Raw genomic sequence first — 16581 nt, forward strand, 5'->3', positions numbered from 1 at the left:
TTTAGAACAAAGTTACTTTCTTTTATCAAAAGACACATTCTTTAGCATGCAGAAATGTTTTCCTTATTACTTTAAGTAGTTTTAATTAGAACTTAAAACCATTAGGTACCTTAATTTTTAGTGAACACTGAGAAGCAGGCTATTGTAAACTGTTACTCTAGCATTCTTTAGGTTGACAAATTTGTGAACATTTTATAATTTCTGTAACCATGAGCTTTACAGCACAATCTCTCACTAAGCACAAAGTATATCTTCTTAACTTAGCAAAACTTTAAGGTTTTAGGTTACCACAAAGATTCGCAGGCTGTAGGTAGGTATACACACTGTAACACACAATTATTAAGGTGTTCACTTACCACACTTACTTAGTTCACTCATTCCTAACAACTATGCCAGATTACTTACAAAACCTTTACTGAATATTTGACAAAGTCAAGCCTCTAAGCATTTTATGCTTGAAAGACTTAGCAGATAACATCAACTTAAATGACTTTAGGTAAACTTAGGCAGCTGATAACCATAAGGACATGTCCGTTTCAGTTCAACTTAAATTAGCATTAATGCTTAATATTTTCTATTAGAATTTTCTGGAAATTTTAGAATGCCCAATTTTCACAAGCGCTTGTCTTTAAATCAATTTTATTAATACCATCCGGAGGTAGAAAAATCTTTCATTTACACGCTTAGACACACAAACATACAGATTGAGACATAATGACTACAGTTAGCAACACTTTTCATAAAAGAACATATATACAGACAGATAAGCTGATACAGAGATTTGAATTACTGATATCCAATTGCCTTTCCTTTTAGCTTATTTGACTAAGAGTATCTCAGTTTTCAAGAATGCACTCTACAGGCGAGCAGTTTATATAACTGGGTTAAGGTTTAGATGGCCCAAACAGGGCCAGTGAAGGCTCTGAACTGATAGGGACTGTGTGTGTCTAGGGTGCTGGAAATGAAATGCAAGTACAATTCTAGCACCAGTCATTTAAAGCCAGGCTGTATTGCAGAAGATAAATTTCTTCTGTTTCAGGGAGTCTAGTTTAAAAAACCTCCCAATTTTTTAAGATAATGAACCCAATAAGTAGAATAGACTCCCACCAAAATAATTTAGAGAACTAGTTCCATACTGTAGTAGTTCACGGGACTTTTGACTACTTTCCTTCCTTGCATTAAAATAAATTTAGCTGCATAACCTTATTATATTGTATACTTCTCTCAGGGACCAAGCCTCTCCATCACAGAGTTTGTAGTGAGGCCAGGCTTGTGTGCAGAAGGTAAAGCACTTTTTTAGGGTCTGGGGATCAAATTTGCTCCCAGTTCTTTAGAATGTAAGCTAGAGGCGTGTCTGGCTTTCAACTTGAAGAGGAAGCTCCCACCTGGAAGAGAGAAAGATGTGCGACACCTGGTTGGCCTTTCTCTGTGAGGGCGTCCCCTCGCCTTGGAGCCTGGGTGACAGTGGTCAATCACCTCCTCTGCCAGGCCTACTGGATTTAACCACTCCTTACCAGTGAGGCCTGTATCTTGCCTTGATTCCCCTCTTGCCTTCCCACTAAACAAGAGTTGCTTCAGAGCCCTGGATCTAGTGGGAACCTCACCAGTATGCTCTTACTTTACGCCTTTGGGAGTCCTGATCCAGACCCTAGTTTCTCTGCACAGGCTTTATTTATAGCACAGTACACTTGGGCTGCGGATAAGGAAATGCCTAGCCCCAGGAAGACTGCCTCCAAGGAAGAGAGATCAATAGAATAGAGCCATGGCTAGAATTTTAATGGGGCCATTTACATGTACAGTTATGAGGGGGGTTGTCTATCCTCAAACACCAGTTTATGCCACTGCCTGGGATTTAGCCAGTCACCCACTATAACAAATCTGATCTGTGAAACAAGAAGTCGGGGTGTTATCTGCGACTATCGCATAGGCAGCATCCTAGCCAGAGGTTCACTCAGCGCCATGGGATCAGTCGGCTGGAGCTGAGATCCAGGACCACTGTCTACTAGTCCAGTCAGCCCTTGGAGTCCCGAGATTAGGGGAGGAAAGTAGGAAATCGGCTCGGCCACTCCGCGACATTCCCATCCATCCAGAGGCTGGGGATCAAGGAGCGGCAGACACCGGGAAACCTTTCACCCGAGACTTAAGACTGGTAGCCGACGCTAATTGTCTTTTTAAGTGGCTAATCAGTGTTATGGGTCTCAAATCGGGCACGCTGGAGCAGGAGTAAGGAAACAGGTCCTCACAGAAAAGTAGATTATAAAAAGGAGGCCTTTATTTTAGCCGGCCGGCATCTGCCAAGGAGCAAGCTCTCCAAGTGCAGCCCCAAGCCCCTGTTACAACATCCTTTTAAGCATTTTTACCGCATCCTGCTTAGTTTTTGCAACTTTTCCACCTTTGCCTAAATTCAGCAAGCTATATTCTTTGTTTAATGCTCGGGGGGCTTAAGCATCCTGTTATGCCCACCTGCTGCAGGAAATGTGTGAAACTGTTGGTCTCTAACAAAGCAATGTACAGAAGCAAAAATAGCGTGGAGTTAGTTGAACATCCTGTTTCTCATGGGATTTATATCTTTTCCTTTAGTTTCTCAGAAGTTGGTACGTGACTAGGGTCTGGGGCTAACTTTACAGAGAGCTTTGTGTCCTATTTTATGTCTGAAACTGCTTCAGCCCCTCACACCAGTGCCCAGACACATTTTAATGAGATAAAAAGTACAGCATTTAGTTAGAAATGAGAGTGCAGCGTGGATCTCCTACCTTGTGGTAGTGAACATTGGGTTCCATGAACTTGATGAAGTTAGAAGGGAGTTAGGAACGCTCCCTGCTTCACTGAGAGGCCAGGGCAGCCTGAAGAAGCAGGCTGGGAGTCAGAGACAGAGAGAGAGACACTCCTCATGGATACCCAGTTGGGCTGTCGGCGTCTGATTCCAGACACGCGGACCTTTGAGAAGCCGCTGAAGTGTAGCCTCAGCCTAGACTCTCGCAGTTGCCCACAGCCTTCCTCAATCCCTCACATCCGAGGAGATGCCTCTGAAAGGGAATCCTGGCCTCCACTCAGCTGACTTTCCCGGCTCCCAAGGGAAATGGGGGATCCACTGAGGGAGACGCAGGGGAACCTGTCGCTTGAGACTTTTGAGATCGGCAGCCGGGCTAGTCCCGTTTAAGTGGCTGACAAGCGCCCAATGTTGTGTGCCATAGACAGCTTCCTTCTATAAGGACAGTGAGAGAAAAGGCAGGCTCGGATGCTCATACCTCTGAAGTTATCCCGGACGAGCCCCCAAAGATGATGCCGGGGTTCTTGTTCATGTAGCCGAAGAATGAGCTTCACAAACACTCAAGGTAGGAGAGCAAGGTGCAGGCTTTTATTTAGAAATAAAGTGAGAGACTAGAGCCCCTGGCTCATGCCAGGAGGGGACAAGAGAGCCCGTAGTGGTGCGTTGTCTAGGGGGTTTTATAGGCAGTTGAGGATTTTTCGAGAACATGAAAAAAACTTAGGGGTGTGGACTTGCATCACCTGCCCTGTCCTCAAGGTGGGCTGGGTCAAAGTCTGATTGTTAGAGCTGACAGTGGAGTCACGGGTTATGCTGATACCCTTGCAGAACACTCAAACATTCCAGGCCAAGTTGCTTCTGGCCTTTTGACCTTTAGTTGATCTCACTGAAGATGTCTATATTCTTAGGTATCTTTCCCGAGAGAATTAGTGTGACTTTCACTTTGCATAATGCTTAACAGAGTTTCAATGGGGACTTCTTTGCCCATTCTTATATTGCTCTGACTGTAAATATTCTGCTCTGCTTTTCCCTGGAGGCGCTCACCCTGCTCTGACTACACCCATGGTCCCTGTCTCACTTTGTCCAATGATTCCACCAGTCTCCCACCAGTTGCCTTTTACTGCAGCCTCTGCTCTCTTGAAAGTGCCCCTAGGCATGACCTTCTCCACACTCCATTGCGAATGCAGTCGTTTCCTTTGAGAAGAAGTTCCCCAGCTATCTGCTTCAAAACATCAGAGCCATACAGTTCTGTAGCTGTGGAGTGGGGACAGTGATGGTGTACTTCTTTCCCAGTTTTTTGTATTGTACTGTGTGATGCTGTACTTCTAAATTTCCATTTTTAATTGTTCGTAGCTGCTATATAGAAATTACGGAGACTTTAGCATACTGATCTTGTTACTTCGCTAAACTCACTTCTTAATTCAAGTAGCTTTTCTCTAGGTTCTTTTTATAGGGTCCTCTTATAGATTCAGGTGTTGTCTATGAATAATAACTGTCTTACTTAGTTCTTGCTTCCTGCCTTTTTTATTGCCTAGAGCAGCCAGTAAAATATTGAGCAGAAATGGCAGAAGTGAGACAGGGACTGTGGGTGTAGTCAGAGTAGGGTAAGGGCCTCCAGAAAAAGACCCCTACCAAAACTCCATATTAAACAATTAAACAAAGACAGTCACTTTAATTTTCTAAAATAAAATATCAAACTAAGAATATAAGCATTCTTCAGTGAAGATTGGTTAAAACTAAAAAGCCAGGAATAACCTGGCCGGGAATGTTTGAACATCCCCCAGATAAGAAAATAACCTCAGCATAGCCCATGTCTTGTTTGTGTCAATTAAATGAGGCTATTGTAAAATTTACTTTAGCCTGCCAAGAGGCCCAGTTTATCTTTAACTTTACCCAGATGCTGCTTTTCCTCCTCCAGCCCTGATCAAGTCAGTAACTCAGCTCACCTTGAAAGCAAAACAAGCAGCCTTGACTGATAATGCTCCCAAACCAAGAAACTGCTATTCTGAGAAAGGACCAAAACAGTAGATTTCTTATGTTAACTCCACAAAATAGTCTGGAAAACTGATAAGAAACTTAGTGTCTCTAAAAATGAACACTTAGAGACCATCTGGTGGATCCACCTCCCTAACTTACTCTCTCAACTGCCTATAAATCCCCTAGACAAAGCACCACCACGGACTCTCTTGTCCCCTCCTGGCATAAGCCGGGAGCTCTGTTCTTTCACTTTATCTCTAAATAAAAGCCTGTGTACCTTGCTCTCCTACCATGAGTGTTTGTGTAGCTCATTCTTCGGCTTCGTGAACAAGAACTCCGGGATCAGAAGTACACATCCTTGTCCGAAGTCACTTAAATGGTGGTTGCATGTAACATTGTGAGTGAGCTCCTTCACGGCGCCAGTACTCGGGGCTGTTTGTGTGTCTGTGTCTGAGGTCGGATGCTCTGTGATCATGTGGCTTCTGTGTCCAGAGTATCAGGTCCATGAGCTGTTGGGTTTCCATATTGCAGGTCATGAAGTTGCTAAAATGCATGTGGGCCTGTATTTCAGAATTTGTCATATCTGAGCTGATTTTGAGACTCATTTATTGAATCTGTAGGAGTCTGAGTTCCGTGGATTGTTTGGTGTTTTATTTCCAATGGCATGAGGTCTCCTCACTGCTCTTTCCTGGGTCTGTATTTGGGTTTAGTGTGTCACTGGGATGTTTGGGTTTTGTGGCCCATACTGTGAGATTTCTGAGGAACTTGGGAGTCCAGGGTATGATGCTTCAGTGCTGGGGGAAGATCGGGGTCCTGGAGCAAGGTCTGCTCTGTCTTCAGTCCTTTGTTCCTGGGATTGAGTCCTCTGAGCCATTAGGGCATTCCTAACTCCATGGACAGACTTTGTTACATACCGGAGTTCAGACATGAGGTGTTTGTGACCTCTTCCCCATGTTTCAGTCTGATAACTGCGCAGAAAGACAGTGAGAGGCTGTTGATCTGAGTTGACTGTCTCTGAACTCCCCCACTCCTGCTCCCAACAGTCCAGCTTCCTTGTCTAGACCACTGTGTAGGCGGCTTCCTTCAGACCTTCCCCTGAGGTCAGATTCTCGCCACTGTTTTGAAGGTCACAGGGTCTTCCTCAGCCCCATTGTGGGGAGGAGTTAATGATGTGTCTCTGAAGAAAAACACAAAGCAGGGACCCCCGTCTCAGAGTTTGGCAGAACCTGCCCATCTTGTGCCCCCATGTTGGCATTTGTCACCTCTCAGGCCTCCCTGACACCCATAAAAAAAAAAACCTGGGCATATCCATTTGCCTTGTTGCCGACTGCACATTTCAAAGCCTGGGTCGCCTGTGCCGTGGTTGGCTGGCAGGAGATGCTAGCTTTGGGGATGATCTTCCCGCACCTTAACTTTTCCGTGATGAGATCGTGCAGACTGTACCTCAGCCTCTTCCTCCCATCACATGCACCTCCTGAAAGCAGAATTCAGGGCTTGGGGAGCTGGGGTAGGGGGTGGGTCCAGACAGATGCCACCTCTGGCCGGGCAGAGAGTGTGGGCCTGAGACTGTGTCACTTGGTACACTGGAGTCAGGTGCACCTGTCGCCTAATGTGAAGGTGTGTTGGGTTGAAGAAAGAGTCCAGACACTCCAGAATTTTATCTCCATTTCTAAAACACCCATGGTTTAATCCTGTTACTTCATGAGAAAATGCGCAATGCGTTCTGTACTAGAGGGAGAAAAATCTTTGTTCGTTTTCTGAAAACGTACGACCTGGTTAGAAGACACACAGGTTTGTAACTTTCCTTTATAGTCCACAAATTACACACACACAGGAGGGATCACCTATCGAGGTGGAGGTGAATTTCTCTTTAACCTACTGGGACAAGTGTTTCTGGCCCATTTCAACAGAGCAGGAGCCCTGCCCTCCTTACTGAGGGCCATTTTCTAATATAACCTCTGCCTGATGTAAAGCCACCCCTCTCTGCATCTTCATGTGTCCCCAAAGCTGTAAAGTACCAATTGCTCCACAGCAAGGCCGTCAGATGAGAGCACCACCGTATACCTAGCACGGGGGGAAACTTCTCTGTCATTGTCGAGTCCACTTTTCCAAACGCCTTTCTGCCTCAGCCCTGCTCACGGTGAGGACCCAGTGCTCAGGTCCCTGTTGGTGTGATGAGCAAAGCAGCGGGATGGAGGCGGGGGGGGTCACAGTCCCAGGGGAAAATGTCAGGGCTAGTTGAACCTTTGCTAACATTTTCTTGGAATGCCGAAAGGGAGGGTCTCAAAAGCTGAAGTTACAAATCATTTGCTTGCTGTTTCTCTAAAACCTTTTGAAGGAATGCGTAGCCTCTTCTTTGTAAAAGGGATCGAGACCATCCCACACTTGGGTGTCTGATGGTAGGACATGGAATACACTGGGACCAAGTCATCTGTACCTTTGCCGGGGGTGGGCAAGCTTCCCCCTGTTTTTGAAACAGAAAGAAAAGTTTGGCAAGTGACAACAAGAAAGGAGGACAAAGAAGTACTACACACACACTGAGAGTGAAGCAGCATTTCCCGTTGGTGCAAGTGAGTCATTCGCGAATTTTTAACTGTCAGGGTTTCATAAACCATGACAATTTGTTAAAAATTAGCTTGTCAAGAAACAACTTGAGGCTCCAGAGTAAAGCCAAAATATTTGCTCTAACTAAATTGCTTTAGAATTAAGTGTTTGGGGTTTGAAATACAGCCAGCCCGCACCTGAGTCCCAGATCAGAGCTGCCAGACAGCAGGTGTGGCTGAAGCAGCCGCCACTTGAGGACCCATGCCTGCAAGGAGGGAGGGGCCAGTCCCAGGGGGAGCAGAACACGACCCTTAAGAGCGTCACGGTCCAGTGAGGGAAGCAGACCCATTGTGTCAGGCCACAAATATACATACATGGGCGGTTTTCTGTGTGCCAGGCAGCGCTCCAGGTGCTGGGATACTTGATGGCCCAACCGGCAGAAATCCCTGCCCTAGACTATACACTCCTGAAGGGTATAGCGGTGGGTGACAGGCACCAAACCGTCCCGTAACAACTGAGCAAACCGTGTAGTGTGTTAGAAGGTGATGTGCTGTAATCACAGAGCGAGAGTCTAATGGAAGGCAAGGAGAGCTGGGGTGCCAGGGACTAGATCCTGCTGGGCGGGGCAGGCTTCTGCTCAGTCAGCTAGACTGGAAGGACACCCAGGAGCACAGAGGCTGACTGACATGCTGTGCCAGGCTGTATAGTTAGGCAGAGGAAACACACAGGGAAGAGCAGTCAGAGAAGAGGTGGGTTTGTCAACTAGAACAGCGAGGAAGAGCGCCTCCTTGTGAGGCTGATGGCGCTCCCCTGGGTCAACAGGCCCTTCATCCGAGTGCCCGTGTGCCTGCCTCTGCAGACATCTGTGCCCTAGGCAAGGCACCACGTACTTAATTAGCAGCCTGAATACATGCAACAGTCCACCTATTGGGCAGATGGCTGTGGGGGGCCACCACATGCACCAGTCACCTGGCACTTGGGAAATGTTCCATGAACCAACTGGTGCCCCAAGGATCTTGACCCAAGTTGCACTGAGAGGCCAGAACTGTGGCCCTTGGGGCTACAGAGTGACGCACACATTTCTGAACAACTTTGTAGCCGCTCTTTTAGGAGTGTCCAGAAATGGGGATCGTGAGAATGAGGCAGTCCTCCTCCCCACAAAGAGCATCTGACTACAGAGATGCGCTGCTTCCTCCATGCTCCTGTGTCATTTGTAATGCAGAAATAACTGGCACAGTAATAGCTACTGTTCATGGGCCGAGTGCCTTGGCTCAGGGTCCTTCATCCACTGAAGAAATGTGTGCTAAGCACTGGGTAGACACCACCTGCCAGCCTACTGGACACAGCTTGGGTGTGCAGGGATGTAGCCTGAAAGCAGAGGACTGCTACATGTCGTGGTGTGAAGAAGCCTATGGAGAAATTTAAATCACGGTGCCCTAGGAACACAGAGGGCATCTGAACTCCTACCCGAGGATGTGCGTGCACGCACATGTACGTGTGTTTGGTCAGGGGGGACGTCTTGGAGGAGGGGAGGTTTGTGAGGTAGACACTTTATTTTCCACATGTTACAGGCAAGCAAGCTGAAGAACGGAGACATCAATATGGGTAGAGCCAGCTTTCAAATCTCGGTTTGTTTGGCTGCAAACCACCCCTGGGGTCTGGTTATCTCCAGAGGTGTGATGCAGCCACTGAAAATACTTCCTTCGCCTCTGCTGCCCCTTAGTTCTTAGTTACCTGCCAAAGAGTGAGACTGGTGGATTCATAAATTGGGGACAGGGTTGATTGCAGAAGTCTCGCTACCATGGCAAAGTGCCTCCCCATGGGGGAACCCCTGGAAATTGAAGTCCTGGTGGCTGTCAGGTCTGAGACAAGCCCTTCACGACAAGGGATTCCGGGTCTTTCGGCTTCAGGGTGACTCCTCCTGGGGCAGATGAGAGCTGAGAACCTTTCAGGATTGCATGCCGTGCTGGCTGCCTGCATCTCACAGGTGGACAAGGGGTTGGACAGTGATGACTCTCCAGTCATGGAACAATATCTGCGTCTTGGCAGCTGCAACACAAGCCACATGTGCAGACTGGCTTTGCAATCAGGCAAAACCAGGGTGTGCTTCCCAGGGTGTGCACCCTTTGTTGCATGGGCAACCTAACCTCTTTGTCTCCTTGTCAGTAGAAGACAGGGTTTGATGCTTAACCTCTCTGGGTTTGGGAAATGAAACTGGCACACATCAGCCCCTCAATAGCTAGGCTCCAGGAAGAGCCATTCACACGTGCCCTCTTTTTGGGCTACGCTGGCGTGGAGGGAAGCATGCCAGGGCTCCTGGGACCCTAGGCTACTCTCTGGCAGGGTTTGGGGTGGTGGTGTTCTGAATGGTGGTTCCATCTTCTCTCCCGTATTGTTTGCATGTCCCAGGCACACACTCCATTTCATACCTAGGTGTATTCTGCCCAGAGACGCTGTCGTGAATGAGGTTAATCAACACAGTTGAGTCTGTGGTGGGTAGAACCAGCAGGGGGTTGCCACACTCCACTGGACATTGTAGGAACTGACATAGTTTCCTCCAGGGGTTTATGGCACCTGGTGGGGTCACACAGTGGATTGAATGAAGACATTGTCAGGTTCCCTTGCAGAGTCCACCATAGTAGCAGGCCCTGATAACCACAGGGACTAGTAAATCAAACCCCTTGCAGGAGGAGGACATCCTCTTGTACCAAACACAGAACTCGAACTGTAACTTACAGTGAAAAATGATCTCACCGAGACAAAAGTCCGAGGGTAGGGCAGTTCAAGCCCTGTTTAGTTTTCAGGGTCAATGATGCCATAAAATGACAGATTCTTTCCATGTTTCTGCTTATCCCTCTTCACTATGAGGCAGTATCCCTTCACAGAGTGAAATCTTCTGCCACATTTCAAACCCCATATTCAAGGAAACAGAGGGTGCAGATAAAGTGAGGGGTGGTGTGTATTCTGTCCCTAGCAGGGAAGGCTTCCCCAGAAGAATTCAGATGTCAGATTGTATTTCCAGTTAGCTCATTGTGAACCAAAGTGAAACGTGTGTCCGCTTGGGGACTTTATAATGAAACCTCCATCACGTTCCATTCCGCAAAAGTACCAAATCTGTTGACTGTGCCTTTTCATCCAGGTACTCCCTAGGTAAAATGGAAATTGCTCTACTTGACCTGACAGCTAGACGTAAGGAATCGGGCAAATGAAGTACATGCAGGACAGGGGCAACGGCATGCTTGGGGGCGTGGAATTCTTAGACACTGGGAGAAGGGAGGGTGCTTGAGCCCCCTGGCCATCTGTTGATCAGAAAGTTTCGGTTGGCTGGAAAATAGAGTGGGGGGGATAAGAGGGGTCTGCTGAAGATGAGGCCTCAGGGTCAGGCAGCGTCCCCGGTGCCTTGTCCATCCTTAGAGCTGCAGACAGCCCCTGCAGTGTTGAGCAGGGAAGACATGACCACCAGATCAGAATGTAAGAAAGGTTGTCCCAGGCAGTGGGATAGAGAATGCTGGGAAGGTGTCAAGATCGGTGGTGGCTGTCAAGGAGAGGTGAGGGTGACCTCAAGTGGGGAGCTCACTGTCACCACAGACTGAAGAAGTGTCGAGATCTTAGAAAGACTTTGGAGGCCGAATTGTCCGGGCTGGTGATTTGAGGGGGTGGCACGAGAGAGGCAGCAATCCAGGATGGCTTTAAGGATCTTGGGCCTGAGCCGCTGGGTAGAAGGTTGCCTTCCACTGAGGCAGCACCACAGGAGGGGCAGATGTGTGCGGAGCAGGGGTGCAGGGCTCAGTTTGGGACGTGGCGAGTTTCCTAGCCTGTTTGGGACTCAGCCACTTAGTACCCGAGTGACTTGGGGGAGTGAACCTAACCTCTGTGTGCCTAAGATGCCTCATCTGTGATGGGAAAATGGGTACCAAAAACTAGGGGAAATGACTACTTTCTTTTTCACTCATTCAGTCCAGTGCTCTTTTTGTACAGCAGAGTGCTGTTTTACTGTTCAGTACTCCTTCGGTACAATGGGAATCGCTCTACTTATGCACATACTGGTTGGTTTCTCGTATCTGTTTCGTGTATTTTCACCGTGAAGCATGTACTGCCAATGCTAACAGGAAAAGAAGAATCCAAAGTAACAAGTGTGTATTATCACACTGACCAGTGCGGTATGACAGCCCATCAGTGTGTCTCTGGGAGAAACTGCCCCCCTTCACCCCTCCAGTCTTCCTCCTGTGGCTCCTCACTCCATTCAGGGGGTGGGGGAGGGCCTTTCGAACCTAATTTCTCTACCACTTCTCTGTGAAGTCATCTCCAGTGTTGTGGGGGTTGTCTGGCATTTGTTGAGCGCACTTGGCCTGTGAGCCTGTCAGTTGGCTTCTGAGGCCTATAGCTTAGGAGAGAGGATGGAGCCGGATATGTGGATCCAGAAAGCAAGTGTGTGCCTACATAGCAGGGAGGTGATGAAGGCACAGATTCCGAGATCTGCATCAAGGCCCCACCACTTAGTCCTTGTGTGACTTTGGGCAGGTTAACCTCTGTTTACTGACGTGTAAGAGGAGGATGAGGACCCTATTCTGGAATAATGATTCATGTTTGCTTCCTTCATTTAGACCACCAAAATACTACCTTTTGATAACTATAAAGTGCTGTTCAACTGTCGATTACTTCCAGGGTAAACAAAATCCACGTATCTGCTTGGACAGGCTGCAAAGATAAGATACCAGGCTCATTTTTACCAACGACAAATACGTTGCACTGCACCTGAGACCAGAAAAGGCTAAGGTAAGGAAACCTGCGCACATTTCCTGTTCTGGAAATGGCTTATTGCCAAGGACCATCCTGCCTCCTACGACTCAGATCTAAGTCTTGCTGTCCACTCTTTGTCATGACTCCTATAAGACTCTGGGATGACTCCTGGGTTTACCTGTGACACCGCCAAACACACACCTTTCTCCTACTGCAGAAGGGCCAGACACAGACCCTTCAGCTCCCTGTTCTTTGTCTACTGAATGGTAACAGATTAAAAGTCAGTCTTCTGAAACGAGCTAGGCACAGAACTAAACCATGTCTAGAGCCTGAGAGAGACTGGGACTCCTCCTGAGTCCTTCCCCACCATAACTTGCTCCTCCTCCCTATGAAGGAAAAGGCAGTCCGCCCCCACCCCCCATGAGACTCTGCTCTTCATCTTCAGATCTGGGGGAGGGGTTCTCCCAATTGCAGCAGCCTGAATAAAGGCCATCTCTTTACTTACTAGTTTGGTTTCTGTCTTTCCTAGTGTCCCCGCATCGCCTATGCGAAAACGCCTGGTAAGGAAACAAAATCAGTAACAGGTACTTCTCACGTGTGCACTCTAGAACAGAAGTGACCAGGCGGTCAGGCGCAGCCCCTCCGTCCGGGTCCCTAGCCCAGCACCCACTTGCGTCACCTGGGAAGTCACTTCCACCCCCCACCGCCCGGAAACTCTTCCTGCAGCCTCAGGAAGCGTTCGTCCAGTTCAGTCACCCTGCTCCAAGCTCCACCTGCACGCCTCGGAGCTGGCTTTACATGCGGTCCGCAACCACACGCCCACCGACCTGAGAGGAGCCACCTCCCCTTTGCGCCACTTCTGTGTCCTTCCCCGGGGCAGGACCAGGAAGGACCAACTTCCTCCACAGGGCCCCACCCCCTGTGGCGTCAGGAAGTGGGGGGGGGGTCCCACCGCCGGAGGGGGCGGGGGTCAGCCTCTCTAGGACTGCTGGAAGATGGCTCCTCTCGGTGGTCTTAACCCTTCCCTTCCCGGGCAAACTCCTTCGCCTGGGCCGAGCATGGGAGGCACTGCCCTGGTGGCATCGGGATGGCAAGAACCTGAGCCCTAGAGAGAATGGGTTCTAGAGCCTGAGAGAGACAGAGACAACCTCCCAGGCCGCGTTAGTGTCGCAGGACCAGAGTCCTTCTCTTTGGCCGAGCAGGACCGGTGTCCTGTGGGAGAACCGTGGTTTTCTCAGACGCCCCATCCCTTCAGGATTGGAATTGCGGTTTGACAACAGATCTGTGTGGCATATTTCTCTAGTTGGGGATGCCTTTTTAAGTGGAGAGAGACGGCATTGAGACTTCAGTGGACACTGTTAGGACCCGGGTTTTACTTGGGCTAGAATCAGCCTTCCACAGGTTCAGAAATAGGCTGTTTCCTTAGCTTTCCTCCCTCCCCTGCTCACAAAGTTAGACAAAATAACTGAAGCGTTGTCGAGAAAACCCACATTTCCTGTATTGAAACCTTCAGAGAAAGTATTTCTAGAGGGTGAGAGAGGGAGCTGTCATGATGTGACATAGGAATAGACATGCTTTTAATAGGCTCTGTGATTCCTGCACTGATGTGCAGTTATTCTGACAATTTTTATCAAGTAACTCGACAAGTAGCAGTGCATAGTATTTACAGACAGAAGGCATCTTTGCTTGTCCAGTTTGCTGAAGTGCAGCTGATCTTGGGCAGTAGACCTCTACTGTGATCAGCGATTTGGTTTTATGGTTAGCGGGGACTTCCATTTGCATTTCCAGCACTATTTCCTTACACTGACATACCCCTGTTGGGTGTATTGGGTGTGTGTGTCTGGGGGCGGGGAGGGTTGTTTTGCTTGTGTGTTTTGTCAAAAACGGAGACATGAATGGCCTCGCTTGCCTGAGCCTCTCAGGGCGCTGGTGGCAGAGAATACAGATAAAAAGAAAGGATTTCCATACTTTAAGTAGCAGGATTTCAACAACTCCCTATCAAAAGGGCTCTGTCTCTTACCTGGAATATCTAGGCATTTAATAAAATGTTTTGTGAATGGTTGCTCTAGGGAAGCTCTGGTTCTACTCTTGAGGTAGATATTGGCTGCATTTACAATTGCACCTCAGATTGCATGAAATAGGTAAGTTAAAACTCAGGATGGCAGTAATCCGTTTTCTATTCCCAGCATGTGATGCAATACAAACTCAAGACAGATGTTCACTTTGGGTGGAGTTAATGTGCATGGCAAGGAATATTTATGTTTTATAAAGTGAAGAGACCCGATGAGCTAAAAGGAAATCTATACTTCATTCAGCAGATTACTGAAATTATTTAAGGAGTAAGGAGAGCCAGTGAATGCACATTAAAAGAGGTGACAGTATTAAGAGGAAGACATTGGTGTAATGAATAGTGCCAAGACTTTCGTACTTGAACAAACCTGAGTGGAAAATGATCACCACTTACCTAGCTGTGGTCTAGAGTGAGTTACTTAGCCTCTCTGATCCTGGATTCCCTTATGTGCCAATGGGAGCAATAACATCATATATTACCAGCCCCAGGAGAAGTTGTTCCTGACCACCTGGGTTTCGGGGCTCTCCTCTGTGGTCCCGGCGTCCTCTGGCTGGGACCCACCCCTGCCTCGGTCTCATCACGCTTGTGTTGTCACTGCCTTCAGTATGGCTCTCTGCCCACCAGACTGTGAGCTCCTTGAGGACCGTTCCCTTGCATGACACATTCCCTTGGGCACAAAGTCTGCCAAAGCACAGGTCCCGAGCCTGGTGCCCGGCAGGTGCCCAGAACACTTTTATCGTTGATGCTGTGCATGTGAGCATGATGACATGAGGTAGGCACACTGAGCAGTGTAGCTATTGTCACACCACCAGTTTGCTCATGGGAAGCAGTATATTGTAATGAGTGCATAGAGCAAATCGCTGGGCTCAATTTTCTGTGCGTCCAGGGGGTGTTTCTGTTCTATCCCCATGCTGTCCAGAACCTCATCATACCAGCATAGCACCCACATTTGCCCTTCTACTGCAGAACTACATGGTACCAGCTGTTTTCAACTGGAAATAATATCTTGTAAATGAACAAACACAGAAAACGCTCGGCTCTAATTTCTGTTCATTCAAGTGGGTTAGGGGCATCGTGTCGTCTATCCCTACTCTGTCTGGAGAATCTGGTATCTGAGTGTTCCCCGCTTTTTCTCCTTTATTTTGTGTCTTGGACAATCTTTTACTTCCTCAGACTTTGGTCTGTGCTAGTTTGCAGCTGCATTGGGAAATTCACCCAAGGGGCTGATGAACACGTGGGCCACGGTAAATACCTGTTGGATGAATGCAGCCCACAAAGCCAGGTTGCTTTATTTCGTGGAAGAGAGGTGTAGATGTCACTCAGGCCTTCAGCAGCATAATGGCGGAGCGGACCCCGCTGATCAGTGCCCTTGGGCGAGTTCACATGTGCCCTGTCACTCACAGAAGGAGACTGTTCTGCTTGTCTTCCCCTTGCTTCTGTGGCCACTCATGCTCCTTCCCCTTCTCCTGTGCCGCTCCTTATTCCCGCCCCACCCCCACCCCCGTTTTCCCTGTATACGTTCTCTGGCCCACCACTCTGTGAGTCCCTAATGGAAGGACCACGTTTTATTAGTCTCTTCATTTCCTCTTTCACACTCAAAAGTGGGCATCGGCGGGTGTCTACTGACTAAATGTTCTTTTGTAATGGGGCTGCTAAGAAGAGCATCCCCTCCATTCCAGAGTCAGTAGGATGGAAGTATCAAAATATATATTGGACGCCTGTGTACCAGGTGCTAGACAAACTCTTTATTACCCTGTGTGGTGTTGCACGGCTGGACCTTGGACTCATTTTCCTGTGGCATTGCACAGGGCTAGGAGCACGGTTTTCAGCACTCAGTGACCATGGACAAATCTCAGTCTATTACCTGTAGGAGTTTGCCGTTTCTGGGGGCGGGGAGGGAACGTCAAACTATTATGTAGAACACTACTAAAAGAAATCTGATTCTCTGAAGTGACATAAATTCGTTTTAAACGGGAATTTCACATCATTACGGAAAGTCGACAAAAGTATCACACGTGACTGGTTTAATTATCAAAATAAATGCACGTGTCTTCATAGCGCGTACCACCCCTGACCAAGGAGGTGCCTCCTCCTTTCTCTTTTTTTCCTTTTGATCCTCAAGACTTTTCAATGATTGATTGATTGATGTATTTTTTATTGAACTATAGTTGATACACAATGTTATATTGGTTTCAAGTATACAACATAGTGATTCGACAATTACCTACATTATTAAATTCCCACCCCAACTAGTGCAGCAACTATCTGTCAACATAGAAAGAGGTTATAGAACTATTGACTATAGTCTCTATGTTGTACTTTCATCCCCATGACTAATTTGTATTACATCGAGATTTCGTGCCTCTTTATTCTCTTCATCTATTTCACTCACCCACCTCAGCCCCTCCCCCATGGTAACCACCAGTCACTTCTCAGTGTCTGTGGCTCTACTGCTCTTTGGTTCATTTTGTTTTGTTTTGTT

The 16581-nt window shown here is 47.9% G+C and overlaps 1 protein-coding gene across 19 annotated transcripts in view; it reads left to right on the forward strand.

The window, feature by feature from the left end:
• Positions 1-16581, forward strand: part of LOC108408904 (protein FAM156A/FAM156B-like) — a 54168-nt gene that overhangs the window by 29767 nt on the left and 7820 nt on the right. For 9 of the 19 annotated variants that reach the window (XM_073228133.1, XM_073228122.1, XM_073228127.1 and 6 more), the window contains one exon: positions 11954-12064. The exons of 4 other annotated variants lie outside the window; for them this stretch is intronic. The gene's annotated coding sequence lies outside the window, so the exon portion shown is untranslated. Of the gene's footprint in view, positions 1-7184; positions 7315-11953; positions 12065-12557; positions 12613-16581 lie in introns of those variants that run through there. 6 more of the 19 variants (XM_073228125.1, XM_073228128.1, XM_073228124.1 and 3 more) reach the window with 3 other exon arrangements.

The sequence above is a fragment of the Manis javanica genome, chromosome X (genome assembly GCF_040802235.1).
Source record: "Manis javanica isolate MJ-LG chromosome X, MJ_LKY, whole genome shotgun sequence".
NCBI classification, from domain to species: domain Eukaryota; kingdom Metazoa; phylum Chordata; class Mammalia; order Pholidota; family Manidae; genus Manis; species Manis javanica.